This window comes from Podarcis vaucheri, assembly GCF_965113315.1.
Source record: "Podarcis vaucheri genome assembly, chromosome: 17".
NCBI classification, from domain to species: Eukaryota; Metazoa; Chordata; class Lepidosauria; order Squamata; family Lacertidae; genus Podarcis; species Podarcis vaucheri.
This window is the reverse complement of record NC_138755.1, coordinates 1,363,295-1,382,198: the sequence shown is the minus strand read 5'-3', so window position 1 is coordinate 1,382,198 and position 18,904 is coordinate 1,363,295.

Below are 18,904 nucleotides of genomic sequence, written 5' to 3'. Positions count from 1 at the left end.
AGCAGGAAGCACATGCCGAGTGCAGCTCTGGACAGCCAGCCTCTGTCCTCTATGGCAAGACCTGTGGCTCCTTTGTGCCACACACATCCCTGAGCGTGGGGAGCGCCATCTGGAGTGTGTGTTAATCTGAAGGGCTCCATGTTTCCCTCTGAAATTCTGGAGACCGACTGAACTGCACTTCTGCCTACCAATAAAATTCACAAGTCCACCTGAGCAAACTTGAAATCAACAGGACTTACTTTCCTCCAGTGAATGTAAGGAGAACACAATAGTTTAAAACTTCAAAGTGGGGGAAATGAGTGCAGCAACTGCGGGTCCATCCAGGCTGAGTGTTAGGGCTGCTAAATCTCAAAATAAAAAAAATACAGTGAGTCCAACAGCAAAGCCCAAGGGGTTTTTTTTTGGGGGGGGAGAAGCAGTGCCCAATAGTTTTTGACATCTTGGAGTGAATCCTGCTACAAAAACTCATGCTAGATGCACATCTAAAAGCACAGGAGGGTGGGTAGGCCTCACTCAGTGTCTTCCTGGAAACAGGTCCAAAAGCAGAAAATCCAGTGACACTGGCTTTACGTGTGTGTGTGTTGGCTTGGCAACACTACTGAGGACACACATTATGTACCTGCCCAGGCACTCTCTTCCACCTCATTGTTTAGCCGCTTCCAATCACCCTTTCCTGAAGCAGCTTTTCTTGGGGTGCTGTAGGGAGCTCTGCAGGTGCTGATAACACTGGGCAACAATTTTTTACTTTTTGAATGTTGTCTAGATTTCTACAACTGATTTAGGGTATTTTTGCACTGCTGAATCAGGAAATGGCATCCGTTTCTCTCCATCAGGTCAGGTTTTCTGTAAACTGAATGGTGGGCATTGATAAAGTAAGTACACGTAAATTGCATGTTGCTTCACCATTTTTCAAACTTCAGGGCTTGAACTTCTGTTTCTTGGAACTCCTGGAATGCTCAGCAGCAGGGAGGTCTCTCTTCAGAGTCCAACAGTAGTCAGCCATCATGACTGCATCCCAGCAACCCTGATACCTGGTCTCCATCTCTTTCATGTCCTGATGGAATCTCTCCCCCTGCTCGTCACTCATTGAACCCAGGTTCTCAGGAAACCGGTCCATATGTGAAAATAGGTAGTGCATCTTGACGCTCATGTTGCAGCCCAGGTTTCTGAAAGCAGTCAGCATGTTATTGACAAGTTCTGCGTAGTTTCTGGCCTTATTGTTGCCAAGAAAGTTCTTCACTACCAGAACAAATGCCTTCCACGCTTCCAGTTCCACTTCGTTCATTGAGTTTCCGAACTCTGGATCTCTGATGAGCTGACGGATCTGAGGACCGTCAAAGATGCCAGCTTTCAACTTCTCCATGGTCAATCCTGGAAAAGCCTGGCACAAGTAAATGAAGCAGTCACAGTTAAGCTGAGCTTGATGTGCAGCGGTGGGAAGAGTATTCTGTCTCTGTCCACCAGAGGGTCGTTGATGACGTTCCTTTCTTTGCAAGGCACCAATTCCTCCCGCACAGGCCAGTCTTTCTTCGTGTAATGCTGAGCACGGTCCCTGCTATCCCACATGCACAGAAAACATGGGTACTTAGAATCATAGAATCATAGAGTTGGAAGAGACCACAAGGGCCATCGAGTCCAACCCCCTGCCAAGCAGGAAACACCATCAGAGCACTCCTGACATATGGTTGTCAAGCCTCTGCTTAAAGACCTCCAAAGTAGGAGACTCCACCACACTCCTTGGCAGCAAATTCCACTGTCAAACAGCTCTTACTGTCAGGAAGTTCTTCCTAATGTTTAGGTGGAATCTTCTTTCTTGTAGTTTGGATCCATTGCTCCGTGTCCGCTTCTCCGGAGCAGCAGAAAACAACCTTTCTCCCTCCTCTATGTGACATCCTTTTATATATTTGAACATGGCTATCATATCACCCCTTAACCTCCTCTTCTCCAGGCTAAACATGCCCAGCTCCCTTAGCCGTTCCTCATAAGGCATCGTTTCCAGGCCTTTGACCATTTTGGTTGCCCTCCTCTGGACACGTTCCAGTTTGTCAGTGTCCTTCTTGAATTGTGGTGCCCAGAACTGGACACAGTACTCCAGGTGTGGTCTGACCAGAGCAGAATACAGTGGCACTATTACTTCCCTTGATCTAGATGCTATACTCCTATTGATGCAGCCCAGAATTGCATTGGCTTTTTTAGCTGCCACGTCACACTGTTGGCTCATGTCAAGTTTGTGGTCAGCCAAGACTCCTAGATCCTTTTCACATGTACTGCTCTCAAGCCAGGTGTCACCCATCTTGTATTTGTGCCTCTCATTTTTTTTGCCCAAGTGCAATACTTTACATTTCTCCCTGTTAAAATTCATCTTGTTTATTTTTGCCCAGTTCTCTAATCTGTCAAGGTCGTTTTGAAGTGTGATCTTGTCCTCTGGGGTGTTAGCCACCCCTCCCAGTTTGGTGTCATCTGCAAATTTGATCAGGATGCCCTTGAGTCCATCATCCAAGTCGTTGATAAAGATGTTGAATAAGACCGGGCCCAAGACAGAACCCTGTGGCACCCCACTAGTCACTCTTCTCCAGGATGAAGAGGAACCATTGATGAGCACCCTTTGGGTTCGGTCAGTCAGCCAGTTACAAATCCACTGAGTGGTAGCATAGTCAAGACCGCATTTTACCAGCTTCTTTACAAGAATATCATGGGGCACCTTGTCAAATGCCTTGCTGAAATCAAGGTAGGCTACATCCACTGCGTTCCCTTCATCTACCAGGCTTCTAATTCTGTCAAAAAATGAGATCAGGTTAGTCTGATATGACTTATTTTTCAGAAATCCATGCTGACTATTGGTGATCACAGCATTCCTTTCTAGGTGCTCACAGACTGTTTGCTTAATGATCTGCTCCAGAATGTTCCCTGCTATTGATGTCAGACTGGTAAAGGTAAAGGTAAAGGTAAAGGTACCCCTGCCCGAACGGGCCAGTCTTGACAGACTGTGGGGTTTGTGCGCCCATCTCACATCTATTGGCCGGGGGCCAGCGCTGTCCGGGGACACTTCCGGGTCACGTGGCCAGCGTGACATCGCTGCTCTGGCGAGCCAGAGCCGCACACGGAACGCCGTTTACCTTCCCGCTGGTAAGCGGTACCTATTTATCTACTTGCCCCCGGGGGTGCTTTCGAACTGCTAGGTTGGCAGGCGCTGGGACCGAGCAGCGGGAGCGCACCCCGCCGCGGGGATTCGAACCGCCGACCTTTCGATCGGCAAGCCCTAGGCGTTGAGGCTTTAGCCCACAGCGCCACCCGCGTCCCTTTTGGGTCCTCTCTTTTCCCCTTTTGGGTCCTCTCTTTTCCCCTTTTTGAAAATAGGGACAACATTTGCCCTCCTCCAGTCTGCCGGGACTTCGCCTGTTCTCCAGGAATTCTCAAAGATGACTGCCAGTGGTTCTGAGATCACATCTGCCAGTTCTTTTAATACTCTTGGATGCAGTTCATCTGGCCCTGGAGACTTGAATACATCTAAACTAGCCAAATATTCTTGTACTATCTCCTTAGTTATTCTGGGCTGTGTTTCCTTTGCTGAATCATTTGCTCCAAATTCTTCAGGTCGGGCATTGTTTTCTTTATTGGAGAAGACTGAGGCAAAGAAGGCATTAAGTAGTTCAGCCCTTTCTGTGTCCCCTGTTTGCATTTCACCATCTTCTCCTCTGAGTGACCCCATTGTTTCTTTGTTCTTCCTTTTGCTATGAACATACCCATAAAAGCCTTTTTTGTTGCTTTTAACCTCTCTAGCAAGCCTGAGTTCATTCTGTGCTTTAGCTTTTCTGACTTTGTGTCTACACGTGCTGGCTATTTGTTTGAATTCCTCTTTGGTGGTTTCCCCCCTTTTCCATTTTTTGTACACATCCTTTTTTAATCTTAATTCAGTTAAAAGTTCTTTAGATAGCCACCCTGGCTTCTTTAGGCACCTTCCATGTTTCCGTCTCATTGGTATTGCCTGACGTTGTGCTTTTACTATCTCCCTCTTAACAAACTCCCAGGCATCATGAACTCCCTTTCCTTTTAGTATTGTTGTCCATGGGATCTCACCCAGCACTTCCCTAAGTTTTATGAAGTCGGCTTTCTTAAAGTCAAGAAATTGAGTCCTAGTATGCTTGGCTGCTCCTTTCCGCTGTATAGTAAACTTCAGAAGAGCATGATCACTCGCGCCTAATGATCCTTCCACTTCTACCCCACTAACCAGGTCATCAACATTGGTTAGGACCAGATCTAAAATGGCTGTTCCTCTTGTTGCTTCTCCCACTTTCTGGACAATGAAGTTGTCTGCAAGGCCAGTGAGGAATCTGTTTGACCTTATGCTCTTGGCTGAGTTTGACGTCCAACAAATATCCGGGTAATTGAAGTCCCCCATTACTACTATCTCCCTTCCTTTTGCATGCTTGGCCATCTGTTCCAGGAAGGCATCATCTATGTCCTCCGTTTGGCTTGGGGATCTATAGTAAACTCCCACAATGAGGTCTCTGTTATTCTTCTCTCCCTTAATTTTGACCCAAATGCTCTCACTTTGGCTTTGAGGATCTAAATCCTGGATCTCTTCACAGGTATACACATCCCTGACATATAACGCCACTCCTCCTCCTTTCTTGTCTGGTCTGTTTCTCTGAAATAGATTGTATCCCCCCATTATTACATTCCAATCGTGGGACTTATCCCACCAGGTTTCAGTGATGCCTATTATGTCATATTTAGTTTGCTGTACCAAGAGCTCAAGCTCATCTTGTTTATTTCCCATGCTTTGCGCATTAGTGTACAGACATTGAAGTCCATTAATCATTCCCCCGTGTCTCTTATTTAAGGATTTTTTCCTCCCACCACTAGGTCCGCGTGCTGTTTGCTCCATTTGGTCTATGACATTTGGATGATCATCTTCATTAATTGATAGACTCCTACCTTCAGGAGCACTGTCTCCCTCCCCCACATTAGTCAGTTTAAAGCCCTCCTGATAAGGTTTCTGAGATTTACTTGGTGAAGCCAGACTGTTGTCCCAACAAAAAGTTTACCATCTTCAGGTCAACACAAATAAACCACTTATGCTGATCATAACCAATTTTCTCCAGCACATACTTCACCGCTTCATAGTTCTCCTTCAGTGTACTCGAGTGAGCCAGGGGTATAGAGGCAAACTGGTTGCCGTTGTGTAGCAGAACACATTTCAGTGCTCGCTTGCTGCTGTCAATGAACAGTCTCCAATCTTTGGGTTCGTACTGTGGCACTCCAAGCTTGAGCAGAAGCTGCGCAATATCTGCACAGTACACCAAGTCCTTCTCTTCTGAGAAAAAACAGAGGTACTCTTGATGCCTGTTGCGCAAGAAGCTGATCCGAGCACTGTCAGAGAGGAGGTTTTTCCCCTTCAATCTGGATGCCAACAGTTCGGCAGAGTCTTTTGACAAGCTGAGGTCATAAACTAGATCATTCAACTCCTTTTGGGAAAATGGATGTGGAGCATCATCTTCAAGAACCACTTCTTCTTCTTCATGTCCTTCAACACTGGAGGCATCTTCGTCACTAATGTCAGGAAGTTCTCCGAAGATAGGCACTGGAATTTCATCACAATGAGCTACAGGACAACGTGCTGATTGAAGATCAGGATACTTCGTGGGGCAGCTGCCCCATTAACTTAGTTTTGATCCCCCAACTTTATGCTTTGCTGGACCAATTTATGGAAGATTTCGAGGTTTTATGACTTCAAACTGATCCCTTTTCGACATAATCACCCAGAACTATCGGACCTGAATACTTCTTGTCATTAAAATAATCATTTCCAATCAAAACAATTATTCGACATGGCATTTTACCCCCACCAACTTCTTCTAAAATGCTCCACACAAGCGTACATGTGAACAAAAATGTAAAAAAGACATGTGGCCATAGCTTAAAAACTTGACCTGATTGAGCAAAACCAATGTGATTTTTGGATTCAGCGCATCAGATTCATCCTAAAGCAGCTGAAAAAATGCAGACAACAAATTTGTTGTTGACCAGTGTAATGTGAGTCAGTTAGGCCCTGAGAAAGAAACTTTAGCAAGGCTGGTTAAGGGCTGCTTCTTGCCTCAGGTGTCATCTCCATTATATAAAGGGAACCCTTCTCAAGAGAGAAAGAAATTTTAGGTTTTGAGGTAGTGGTGGGGAACACAGCACGACTATTTTTTCCTTTGCAATAGATGAAGGTTGTTCAAGAGTTACTGTAGATGGTTTCTGCTCCTCAAGGCCACCATCGTCGTGAGGCGAAGCAAAGGCCTCTCAGACAAGGTGGCCAAGATAGGGAGCTGGGTGCAATTTAGGAGCAGCAGTTTGTCTGAACTATGCCACGTCTCTCTGGGTTCAAACTCACCAACTTCGGCCTTTTGGGGGGGTGGGGGAGAAGAGACTGGCCAAAGAAAATACACAGAATGGGAGAAAACTCCTAGATCATTGCGCATATATACTTGAGTCAAGGCGTATTAAGGCATGAAAGAAATGTGTAATGGTCAAAGTTATAGAGATTCACAAAAAATGAAGCAGCATTCTGTTAATCAGTGAGATGCAGCCACATTTAGCATAGGTGTTTTGTTTTTCAATTCTGCATATTTAGCTTTTTGCTAAGGAAGAAGCAGAAAGTGCTGCTTTGGGCATAGCTCACTGTGGAAAAGCAACACAGAAATATTGAATTAACACTTTCTAGACTGGCCCAAAGTCAGTTGTTTTAGGAACTGCGTGTGCGTAATCCAGCTACTCAGTGGTTCCATCTTCGTCATTCCTGCCCTGCTGGCTTCAGCCAACTAGACGGAGGCAGAGGAGGAGGAGGAAGCAACCACCCTCCTTGACATGTTCTACTCTGAGGAGCTTTTGCTCTTGGGGATGGGGGAGAAATGATTCTGTTTGCCTTTGAAGACAAACCTATTGAATCCACACTCTCCCAAACAATATGTAACCCAAAATAGGTATCCTTCAGAATTCAGTTATCCAGATTTTTTAATTCTCCAAGCAATGCATTTACAAAAATGCACATATTACAGTAAAGTGTGCATTAAAAGAACATATTAGTGGAAAAAAATTAAATGTAGATTAGGGGAAATTGCTTCCAAAAAGGTGTACATTAGTCAAAATGGCAGACAAAAATGTGTGTAGTATGCTGATGAATTATCACGAGGATGTTGTATTGTTTTTCTTATGCTCAACTTGCAGCAGAAATGTAGGAAACTGGATTTAAGATTAGAAAAATGGGAAACCGAGAGAACTGAAATTAACAAACCTCCCTATCTCTAACTGCTACTGCCACGTCACTCCAGGCACGTGTGCAAGACAGCCACTCAAGGTCAGCCCTATCAGTAGGCAAGCTGAGGCAGCTGCCTCAGGCAGCTGATTTTGAGTGTCAGGCAATGGCAGCAAATGGTTAGTTATTTAATGAATTCTTTTTGTATTTTTACTACCGGGGTGGGAAAGGAAATTTTCTGCCTTCGGCTCCAAACTAGCTTGGCCAGCCCTGGATACTCCTCTGTCTTGTAGAAGGGAAAGCCATTTGCTCTTTGGCTTCCCATAGCAGAATGTCATGGGGCAGCCCTGATAGGCTTCCACCCCATGGTTCCTCCGTTGCCCTGATTGCTGTGTCACACTCACGTGGACTAAGGTAGGAGCAACTGTAGTGAGAGCTCTGCGTCCCCTGTGAAAAACGGTGTGTGTGTCTTTGTTGCCTATAGTTTCCCTCTGCTCTCCATGCCTGGCTGAAGAATCAGCTGCAAAACCACAGCTAGAAATTCCTCATAACTCCTCTCCCTACAAGGGCAAACTGCACATCACACAGCAGCAACTTGGCATAAGAGAGATATCAAGAAGACATGGTTTGCATCAGAGAAAGGGAGCAGAAAGGGAACCCTTTATCACCTTCTTCCGTTGACATCTCCCCCCCCCCCACTTTTTAGCAATATTAGCACAGGCTGAGGCTATCTGGGAAATGACCGCAGAGAACTGAGAGGATTTGCATGTTGGGGGGGGCAGACACAGAGAAATTTATCAATTCTATTCAATAAATTAAGTTGTAGAGAGGGACACTGCTGTCCAGGAGCCATTAGCTGCAGGAAGGATCCCAGTCCAGAATGAGTCTCCCCCGCCCCCGGGCCCCCGATCCAGAGCATGTGCATTGGGGTACACTTCCAGAGTAACATGGCTTTGGGTTATTGAGGTAGGTGCCACTACTCCCACAAAGAGTGACATTTTGTGTGGTTTACATTAAGTAGCCCAAGGGAGAAAGAGGCTTCCAAGAGACTAAAGGATCTGGAAACAGTTAGGAAAAAAGAAAGAGTCAACAATGAAAGGGTTTTGTTGAAAAATAAATTTATTTACAGGGCAGGATCCCAGAGAGAGTCATCATAAAAAATAAAACAGGATCCAAGCCCCAGTGCAGAGGTAACCAGAGAGGAAGAGACCCCCACCACCCCTGGCTCAGGGCACCAGACCAGGTCAACAATGAAGAAGATCAGGAAGGGGGAAACTGCAGCACATCTACTTCAGCATGTTGCAGGATCCCAGCAGATTATCTACTTCAGACCAAAGTGCTAAATCCCTGGATTTTGCCTGGGTCTTCCCATGTGTCTCAACCAGTCCCTGCCACATTGGCACTCTGTAGGACTCAAAGTGCCATTGAGATAAAAAGAGAAATCCTGAACAGCACAGACCCAACAAAATTGACAAGTCCTCAAATACAAACAGAAGCATGTTCAAGCGAGGAAGGCAAAAAAAAAAGTCACTTCTTTCCACGGACAATTGTTAGTTACTGCAGCAAGTTCCCTTCCTATATATTAGATTAAATTATTTTGGAATCAATGGTACAAGTCCCTTCCCCATAGCCCAGTCTGAATGTGATGTGAGGCTCAGGGAGAACTGGTGCAAGCCTTTTAAAAAGAGGAAGACACCACATTCCCTTCTCTTGGGCACACGTTACTCTATGGCCACATCCAGAGGCTATTCATTTAGACATGGTCAAGATGTGATCTTACATCCTCAACAAAGCTTTGCAAAAAGTCTCTTGGCACCTTAACACCATGAGAGATTTAGTGCAGCGCAAAATTTCATTGACTAAAACTCACTTCATTAGACGCCATTTGATTTCATGACTTGTCTTTAAAAGCATGTATGGCAATATTGTAAGCCACGAGACTGTTAAGTTCAGTTCAGTTTATTAGTCACAACCAAAAAGGTTTTACCCACTGTGACTCTGTTTTGCTTTAACTTGACTTTTCTGCTTGGCCCTGTCTCAACAGACACACTGGCCAACAGACGTAGCTTTGAAATTTGACAATTATTATATTTGTTTATTAGCAGCTTTATACAATATTGTAATTACCAGTGAAGTTAAACCAGCTTCTTCACTTAGCAAATTGAAGCTGGTAAGGTTGGAGAAAGGTCTGCAATTTTCACCTTCTGCCCGTCATGCCTATTATACAGAGATTTTACCTAGTCTCTCTATATAATAACAGCCACTCCCTGGTACCCCATTGTTGCTTTATTCAAATGTCAATGAAACATAAAGGGATCAGTTAGTTTGGGAGACGTAAAGGAGGCTATATATGGAAGGGTTGGGCCTCAGCTGAGGTGAAGAAAGGAAACAATGTGGTTCTAAAAAAAATGTTTAGGTAGGGGTACTCTTATTTTAACTCAAGAAAATCGCCAGGAAAGGAAATGAAGCCACCATCAGAGGTGGTAACAACGAAACTGACCATCACCATGCTAGATTCCAACTCCTACCTCACACATTAAACGCTCGCTTCTGTCTAAGGCTCAGGAAACACCGTGCCAGGAAATGGGGCCGCCATCAGGGGTAGCAGCAGAACTTTTTTTTTAGTTTCTTCTCCCGTTAGATTCCCAAAATATTTAGGGGTATGCGTACCCAGGGGGGAAAGCACTGGTTCTGGTTCTTGCTTCTTCCTGACTCCCCAATAAAAGGGGGGAAGTGCATCAGAAAACTCCTTCTTTTCTCATCCACCAGTGGAGCTCCAATCTCAGGAAGTGCAAGAGCTGCTCAGCTTACAAGGCTGGAGAAAGAGTTGGGAATAAGCAAAGGAGGGTAGGCCCCCCCCCACACACACCCCTGCGTATTTAAAGTACATTACTCTCCCCAAATAATACCAGGAAGTGTAGTTTACCCCTCACAGAGCTACAGTTCCCAGCACCCTTAACAAAGTACAGTTCCAAGGTTTATTTTAGGGAAAGCTATGTGCTTTAAATGTATGGCATATGCAGCCCAAGCATGGGAAAAGGCTGGAACCCTAGAAAATCATCAGCTTTTAATTCATACTATGTGATAACTCCACTACCTCCTCATACAGCTTATGATTTCTTTCTCTCAGGATTCTATCAAGTCAGGAAGGGCATATAATGGTACCAAATACAGTTTAGTGAAACTGCTGCTTAAAGTTATTTCTGCTTTGAGAGCTTGCAGCCACACGTCTGATTACTCCTGAATTTCACCATGATGTTGGCATGAAAGGATTCCAACTGTTGACTCTGCAGAGTTTCCCTCAAATGTGCACCAGCAGCCCAATCCTGTGAAGAATGCTGTAAGGAAGCCCATTGAAATCATTGGGCACACTTTTAACCACACTGAACTCCACAAGGGATCAAGCTGCAATGTGTATAAACAAAAACAAAATTACTCCCAATTAGAACATTGCCCCTAAAAATTAAGCACTCCCACTTCTGGGTGCTGCCGAATGGTGGACGGAGCCGGAGCCTGCTCTCTCTGACAGGCTCGGGGTTAGGGGAAGTGCAAAGATGATGCGTACCCCTTAAAAAAACCTAAAAGGATTCATTTGAGGCTCTTCGGGGTCCTGCTGTCCGAGACGTGAGGTCTCTTGCTCTCCCCCGCTGCTCTGAAAAGGGGAGGGGACGAGTTCGAGCCGCCGGACAAAGGCTCCAGCGAAGAAAAGCCTCAAGCGCCAGCCAATAGCGCTTACCTTTCCCAAAAACTGTAAAGCTGAAGATAAAAAACTTCTGGGTTATTTGGAATACCTGGAAAAATTGGATTGATATGGCAAAGCGATGGGGTGTTAAAAAGGAAGTCCATCCCGGCCGTGGCTTCCTTTGCTCTGCCTGGGAACATTCTGCAAGTGTAAGAGGATCTCTGACTTTCACTTCTTTTCTCCTACTACCAAAAGATTAAATAGTTGAGAAAATTTAGATAGAGGACTTGACTTTGACCTTATTTAATATAATTTTATAAGGTCAGTTTTTACTTTTATTTTTTATGGTTTTTGACTTTTATTTCTTTTTTTCCTGCTAATGATTAAGTGCTAAAGGATTGATTAATTAAGAAGATTAGATAGGGGACTTGGTTTCAAGTCCACCTCCCCCCCCCCATATTTTTAAAATTTATCTTGCAGTGGTATGAAGGTAAAACCATTCCTTTGTGTTATTTAGAAATGAGTAACCTTCTTGGGGAACTGAGCACCCAGGTCAATTTTGGGAGGTGAAATCTTGCTAAACAATTTTTAATTTCTTTTTTTAAAAAAATTACTTTTTTACTTTGAAAGTTGAGGCATTGAACTGGAGACATAAATTTTGGATTTATGTATTTATTTTAGCAAAAAAGTTGAGGCACTGAATTTGATCTCTCTGCTAGGGAATTGTGAATAATATTGAATGACTTGGCTTGATCATCATTTTAGACATTAATTATAAGATATCCAATACACATCTTGTAACCTGACCTGCCAAAAAAAATGGAATCTTCGCTATTATAATTCAATTTTTAAAATATATTTCTTCCTCATTATCATTATCTAGATTGATTTGGGCCTATGGGGAACAAACTAAAAAAAAGCCTGGGAACACTCCTGGATTGGGCTTTAAGAAGCTGAAGAAATATTCCTCTGGAAACTGGATTCCTGGCTCTCTGGTTTTATCATTTTTTATTTTTACTTTTATCCTGCGAGTTTAACATTGGATTTGATTCCTGAGTGAAGGGTACCCTTTCCCTTTTCTTGTTGGGGGGGATTGAATTTGCCTTTTAAGGTGTTGTTTGGTTGGATTAAGAAAAGCTCAGAGAGTAAAGCCATTTTCCAGGCTTTCTTCCATTCCCCCTGTGTATTTCGTTACAGAGAATGACAGGAAAAACTATAAATAACCTTTCCCTTTGGGTGAGCAGAACTTTGTTTTGAGGACAGTCAGCAAAACAGAAGAAGTGTTTTTAAACAGGGGGAGATAGAAGGAGAGGGGAGGGGAGGGGAGGAGAGGGGAGGAGGACATCTGTTGATGGGAAGTTGTAATTGCATCTGGATTTATTTATTTTTTTGTTTTCTCTGTTGAAAAGAGAAAGTGTGACACCTAGCAGACAGAAAAAAGTACATCCGATAAAACTTGTGATAAAATTCGGAAAGATTGTGTTAATTAATAGAAATAAACCATAGAATTATAAATATTTAGATATGGCGGCAACCCCCCCCCCCATTCCAACAGGAGCCTCGGTGGCAACTCCAGGACAGGGGAGAAGGGGTTCCGCCCAGGAATTAGAACCAAAAACTGATATTGCAGAGATGATTATGGATTTAAGAAAGGAAATGAGGGAGAATGCAAAAACATTGGGGGGGTCAACTGGATCAGAATACAAAATTTGTACTAGACTTGACAGGACAAATTAAAGAATTGACAAATAAGATGACAGCTTTGGGAATATCAGTACAGGAGCTTAAAACTAAGACACAAAGTTTAAAAGAAAAGACAAAGAAAGCACAGGCAGAGGGAAAAGACTGGATAAAAGATCAAGAGGAAGGGGTTTGCAGAAGCGAGGGCCTTGCAGGAATCAGCTTGGGATGCAATAGCAGTATTGGAAATGTGCTTCCGGGGAATTCCAGAAGAATGAGAGGAGGATATAGGATCTAAATCAAGCATGGCCAAACTTGGCCCTCCAGCTGTTTTGGGACTACAACTCTCATCATCCCTAGCTAACAGGACCAGTGGGCAGGGGTGATGGGAATTATAGTCCCAAAACAGCTGGAGGGCCAAGTTTGGCCATGCCTGAATTCCAAATTAATTAAGGAGCTGTCAGAATGGACAGGGATTCAGGAAGAATTGGTGGGAAATTCGATAGACAGAGCCTTCACAGTTAAATCAAGTTATGCTTGATTGCCAGGAGATTGCCTAGTAATTTTTAATCCATGTGTAATAAAGGATACAATATTAAAAATGAATTATCAAAAAAGATTACAAATTATCAAAAAAGATTACAAATAGGAGAACAGAATTCAATCATCCTGAAGGAGATACCTATTGGATTACTTTTAAAACTAGCTAATTACAAATTTCTGACATATGCTCTGAAAAGTAATTCCATATAGATGGGAATTCCCAGAAGGAGTTTCCTTTACATATAAGGGTAAGAAACAAAGGTACAGAGACATATCAGAGGTACAGAAATTTTGGAGAAAGTATAAAAAAGAATTAGAAGTGAAGCCCTTGACAGAAGGCGAAGGGGAGCGAAATCAAGAAGAGGTAGAAAAGCAACAAGACTCGTAATTAGATAACTAGAAATAATAAAATTTTAAAACAAATCAGAATGGTAGATTTAAAAGTATTAACTTGGAATGTAAATGGCCTTAATGGTAAGGCAAAAGGAAATAAAATAGAACATGTGTTGCAAAAACAGAATTTAGATATAATTTACTTAAAAGACACTCATGTAGCTAAAAAAAACATAGAAGAGTCTTGATAAATAAAATAATTGAATTGGAATTTGTAACTCAGATAAGAGAAAGAAAAGTGGTATCATATGTAAAACCCAAACTGGAGCCAAAACAATTATTTAAGGATGTGAAGAGAATAATGATTGCAGTACAAATAACATCACAAAGCGAGAAAATAATCTTAATTAGAATATATGCACCGAATGAGAGAAAGTCAGAATTTTTAAAAAATGTTAGAAGATAATATGTTGGAATATATGGACCAGAAGATAATTTTAATGGGAGATACAAATGGGGTAGTCTCCCTAGAGATGGACAGAACAATAAGAAAATCGGAAACAAAGGAAGGGAGACTACCCACAACCTTTTTAAAAATGGTGGAGAATTTTGGTTTGATAGATATTTGGAGATTTAAACACCCACTGGATAGGGAATTCACATTTTTTTCCAGAACCACACCAGTGCAGTGGAAGAATTGACTCAGTATGGCTCTCGAGAGAATTATCGATACAGGCCTAAAAGGTAGATACACAACCAAGAACACTTTTGAACCATAATTTAATAATGCTTGAATTAAAGGGAGAGAAATACCCTGTGTAGATGGAGATTAAATGAGGGACTTCTAGATAACGAGAACATCTTACAAAAAGCAGAAAAAGCCCTGAGGGAATATTTTGAGCTAAATTTAAATCAAGAAACAGGTAGAAAGATGGTCTGGGATGCTAGTAAAGCTGTAGAGAGGATTCTTTATCCAACAAAATGCCAATAAGAAAAAAATTAGCGAAGGAGAAAAGAAAGAAGTATTGGAAGAATTGAGTTGGTTAAAAAACCAGGGAAAGTCAATAAAACAAACAATAAAGATGCTACAAACACAATATTCAATTATAATAAATCTGGAAATAGAGTGCAAAATAAAAAGGAGGAAACAGCAAATTTTTGAATGTGCCAATAAGCCAGGTAAATTACTAGCATGGCAGCTAAGGAAAAAACAGGGCATAAATAGAAGAAGAAGAAGAAGAAGAAGAAGAAGAAGAAGAAGAAGAAGAAGAAGAATTTATTAACACCCCACCCATCTGGCTGGGTTTCCCCAGCCACTCTGGGAGGGTCCCAATCAAATATTAAAAACAAAATACAGCATTAAACATTAAAAACTTCCCTAAACAGGGCTGCCTTCAGATGTCTTTTAAAAGTACTTTGAAAGAAACAAAGAGAGATTTGAGGTAGGATGAATTTATCTCTTTGGGGAAGAGTATCAGTGATAAAAATGAATGTATTGCCAAGAATGTTATTTTTATTTCAGTCGATACTGGTGATCGGCAGTGCAGGACACTTCAAGGAATGGCAAAAAGATATTTCTAGATTTATTTGGCAGGGGAAGAAACCAAGGATAAAATATAAATTGCTAACAGATGCTTTCGCCTTACCAGATTAAAAATTCTACTATAAGGCATCCTGAATTTGCTGGATCCAGGAATGGATAACATTGAAAAATGCAGATATTTTAGATTTAGAAGGACATGATAATAGATTTGGATGGCATGCATATTTATGGTATGAAAAAGCAAAGGTACACAAAGATTTTCAGAATCATTTAATAAGAAAATCATTTTTTATGTTATGGGGAAAATATAAAAACTTACTAGAACAAAAAAACCACCTTGGTGGCTCTCCCCTTTAGAAGCAATATCTCAGGAAAAAACTGAATATGAGAAGTAATTGGCTGACATAAAGAGCTGTTAACCAAAGTAGAACACCAAGTAAAACTAAAACACTATGAGGAGATAAGGGATTTATTAATGGATTGGTTAGAGTTTCACCAACTAAATGATATTTTTAAAAGACAATAAGAAAGGTTTTAATTGTGAGATAGCAAGATTTCAAAAATATCTATTAGAAAATAATCCCAACTTATTGTCGAAATGGCATACAAAAGATGAACAGGTCAAGTCAGTAATGATACACTGGGCAAAGGATTTGGGACATAATATTTAGATGGCATATTGGAAAAGGTTATGGAAAACAAACTTGAAATTTACAGCATGTTTGAAATAAAATTATATGAAAATGATGTACCGGTGGTATTTGACTCCTAGTAAGTTAGCAAAAATGTATAGGACAAGTACAAATACCTGCTGGCAATGTAAAGAAAAAGAAGGTACTTTTATCATATGTGGTGGACCTGTAAGGTAATAAAAGCCTTCTGGGAGATGATATATAATGAAATAAAAAAAAGGTTTAAAATGCCTTTGTTAAAAAAACAGAAGCTTTCTTATTAGGAATTATAGGTACTAACATCCCAAAGGAGCAGAGAATCCTTTTTATGTATGCGACAACAGCCGCTCGGATCTTACTATCCCAGAGATGGAAAGAAGACAAAGCCCTTACCAGAGAAGAATGGCAAGCTAAGCTGATGCCAAAATGGCAAAGCTGACTGGAAAACCCAGGAACCAAGAGAACAATTTTTTTAAAAAGAATGGGGAAATTTTATAAGGAGACCACTGTAAGCAGATGGAAACATTTGCAGGATTTTAATTCCACTTGTATTATAATAAATACTTTGGATAATATGGATTGATATAAAATTTAGAGTATGGAAGAAGTTGTAAATGTTGAAAATAGAGGGAGTGGGGAGAAGTTGCAAGATTCAGAGTAATTTCAATATAATTTCATATTTGTAAAATCAAATAGAAATGATTTCAAAAATATAAAAATTAAAATTAGGCAACCCCAAATGCTAAAGTATTTTCTGATTGTTTTGGCTTATAAAATAATTCAGATCCACTGATCTTGCAGAATTACTCTCAATTTACAAGACAACTGAACTTAAGAAGGAAAATATATGCAGTGTATGTTATTTGCTGCAGTATCGTGTTCCATGGTCCTTTTGCAGTCACCTCTTGAACATGCCTCCACACGAGGATCCCTTTGTCACATGGGTCAGCACTAATGTATGGCTACAAAAGTGGTTTTACTCCAGCACAAAAAGTTATCGAAAGCTGCACATGGTGAAGGGAGGAGGGGGAGCAAAACACCACCCTAGGACTGCGTGCGGTTCCTCTGACTCCTTCGGAGCCGCGCCCTCCTAAGTCCCCCGGGGACTTTCAAGCAATTAACCCTGAAGACACAGGCTTCAGGATGGAGAGCGCCAAAGAGGCCGTTTGTCCTAGACAAAAGGTTGATAAAGCTACTTTGCTGGGTGCTCTCAAGAAAACTGGGACAAGCCCAATGGCACCTGCATGAGAGAGGCTCCACGTGGAGAGCCAGCGATTGGAGAAAGCCCGGCTCAAATGGTCCTAAGCATTGTGCAGGCTCTCACATGGCTTGACCATATCAGTCAATCATGGCTTACTTGATCTCCTCACTGTTTGCATATGGTGTACTCAAAGTGTAACCATATTTCACTTAGTTTATACGAAACAATATTTGCATTTTACTGATTGTTTACTCATGGCTTACCTGCGGTTTGCATGTTGGATGGCTAAAGCTAAACCACAGGTTATTGATGAAATTACGTTACAAGTTCATCGTTTACAAATACTTACACATGATGTATTAGAGGGTTACACAATGTCTTGCCATAGTTCACTCTTCCCTTGCCTGCGCGTTGCCAATGGTTTTTCCTTCCATCTGCCACTTGGATACACTGGGCTCAGCCACAATGTATTCTCGTTCCCACCTGTTTTGCTATCGTGTAACTCATGGCTTATGCTGGCGTACTCACAGTTTGCGCTAAAGCACACCTTACTTTATACACAAATCACACATGATTTGTTCATAGTTAACACTCGTGGTTTGTACCTGATTGAGTTGCAGATTGCTGTTTACACAAAGTGCCTAATTTATTAAATAAATCTGTAAACCACCCCTTGTAAAGCACTTAAGATTTCTCCCAATGGGAGGCAATATGGAAGTGCAAAAAAGTATAATCATTATTACTATTAAATGCTACACAAAGGGATGATTAAAATTAACCACATATTTCTTTTAAAGCACAGAAAATCTGCCACTTAAAATGCTCTTCGGCCACCTCTTGTCTCTATCATCCAATCTCTACTCCCTCTTGGCTTCCTCTGGCTTCATAACTTGTGGTAGCAAGAGCGCATTTAGCATCATCGGCCACAAAAGGGATCGGCTTCAAAAAGGAATGAAGCCTATGCATCTTAATTACTTCTAAAGTTACAACTGGGTGTAAGCGAATCAGGGCCAAACTGGACACAAATGCAGCAGGTGTGTGTTTTCAAACTGCAAGAGGGGCAGATGGGTGGGGGCGATAACCTCTTACCCCACCCTTTCCATAGTTTTCTCGCAGCTAAATTCACTTTCCATATGGGATCCCTGCTGGTGGAAAAACCATGCAGAACAAACTGTGGGGTGGTAAGCTGTGAGTCAAGGAGGGTTTCATGTGCCTCATGCAGAAGACCTTCTCCCTTTGTCAGCTCCTCCCCAACACCAGTTTCAAGGTGGCATGGGGTCATTTCCATGTTTAAATACATGGGCCTGTAGTCAACTTACCTGTCACCATAGCAAAAGCCAGTGCAAGGGCTCCCACTAGTGCAAAGGGGCCTTCTCCCTCCCCCCCACACCCAGCCTTCCCCAAATGTGCTCTGGAGGGTCAGGAGAACCCCCAGAACACCCCCAGGGGGAGGAGAGGAGTGGCTATTCCATCTGGCAAGCAGAAATGCTGGCACTGACAGAACTATCAGAAGAGCATGACAGAATTCTTCCCCATGGATTTCATGCTGTTGCTCTAGTTTGGCCCTCAGATACCACAGAGAGAGAGAGAGAGAGATTTCAATGAAGTCACTCTGTGTGACCCAGGTGTACAGCTTGGCACAGTCAACTATCCTCTCCATTCAGTCAACCCTTCCCACAAGGAGGGAGGCCTTGTCGCGGAGGAGCTGCTGAGCATCTGCTACCAAGTCCCTGAATGCATGCATCCAGGGCTCTGGAGAGCCTCCCTGGGCTCCCCTAAATCAATGCTCAATGTTTCCCTGTTGCTGAAGTTGGGGGAATCTCAGTAATGGTAGACATGTTGTCTCACAGAGCAGCCTATCCATCGTTGTGAACTTCTAACTGAGGGAGCGTTCTGGGAACAATCTGAAAACCATGGCCCTCAAAACATGTCCCATAGTCTTCTGTCCACTTAAAAACCAAACACAACTGGAGAGCCAAGCGCTTCTCTTTCCCACTTGCTTTAAAATAAA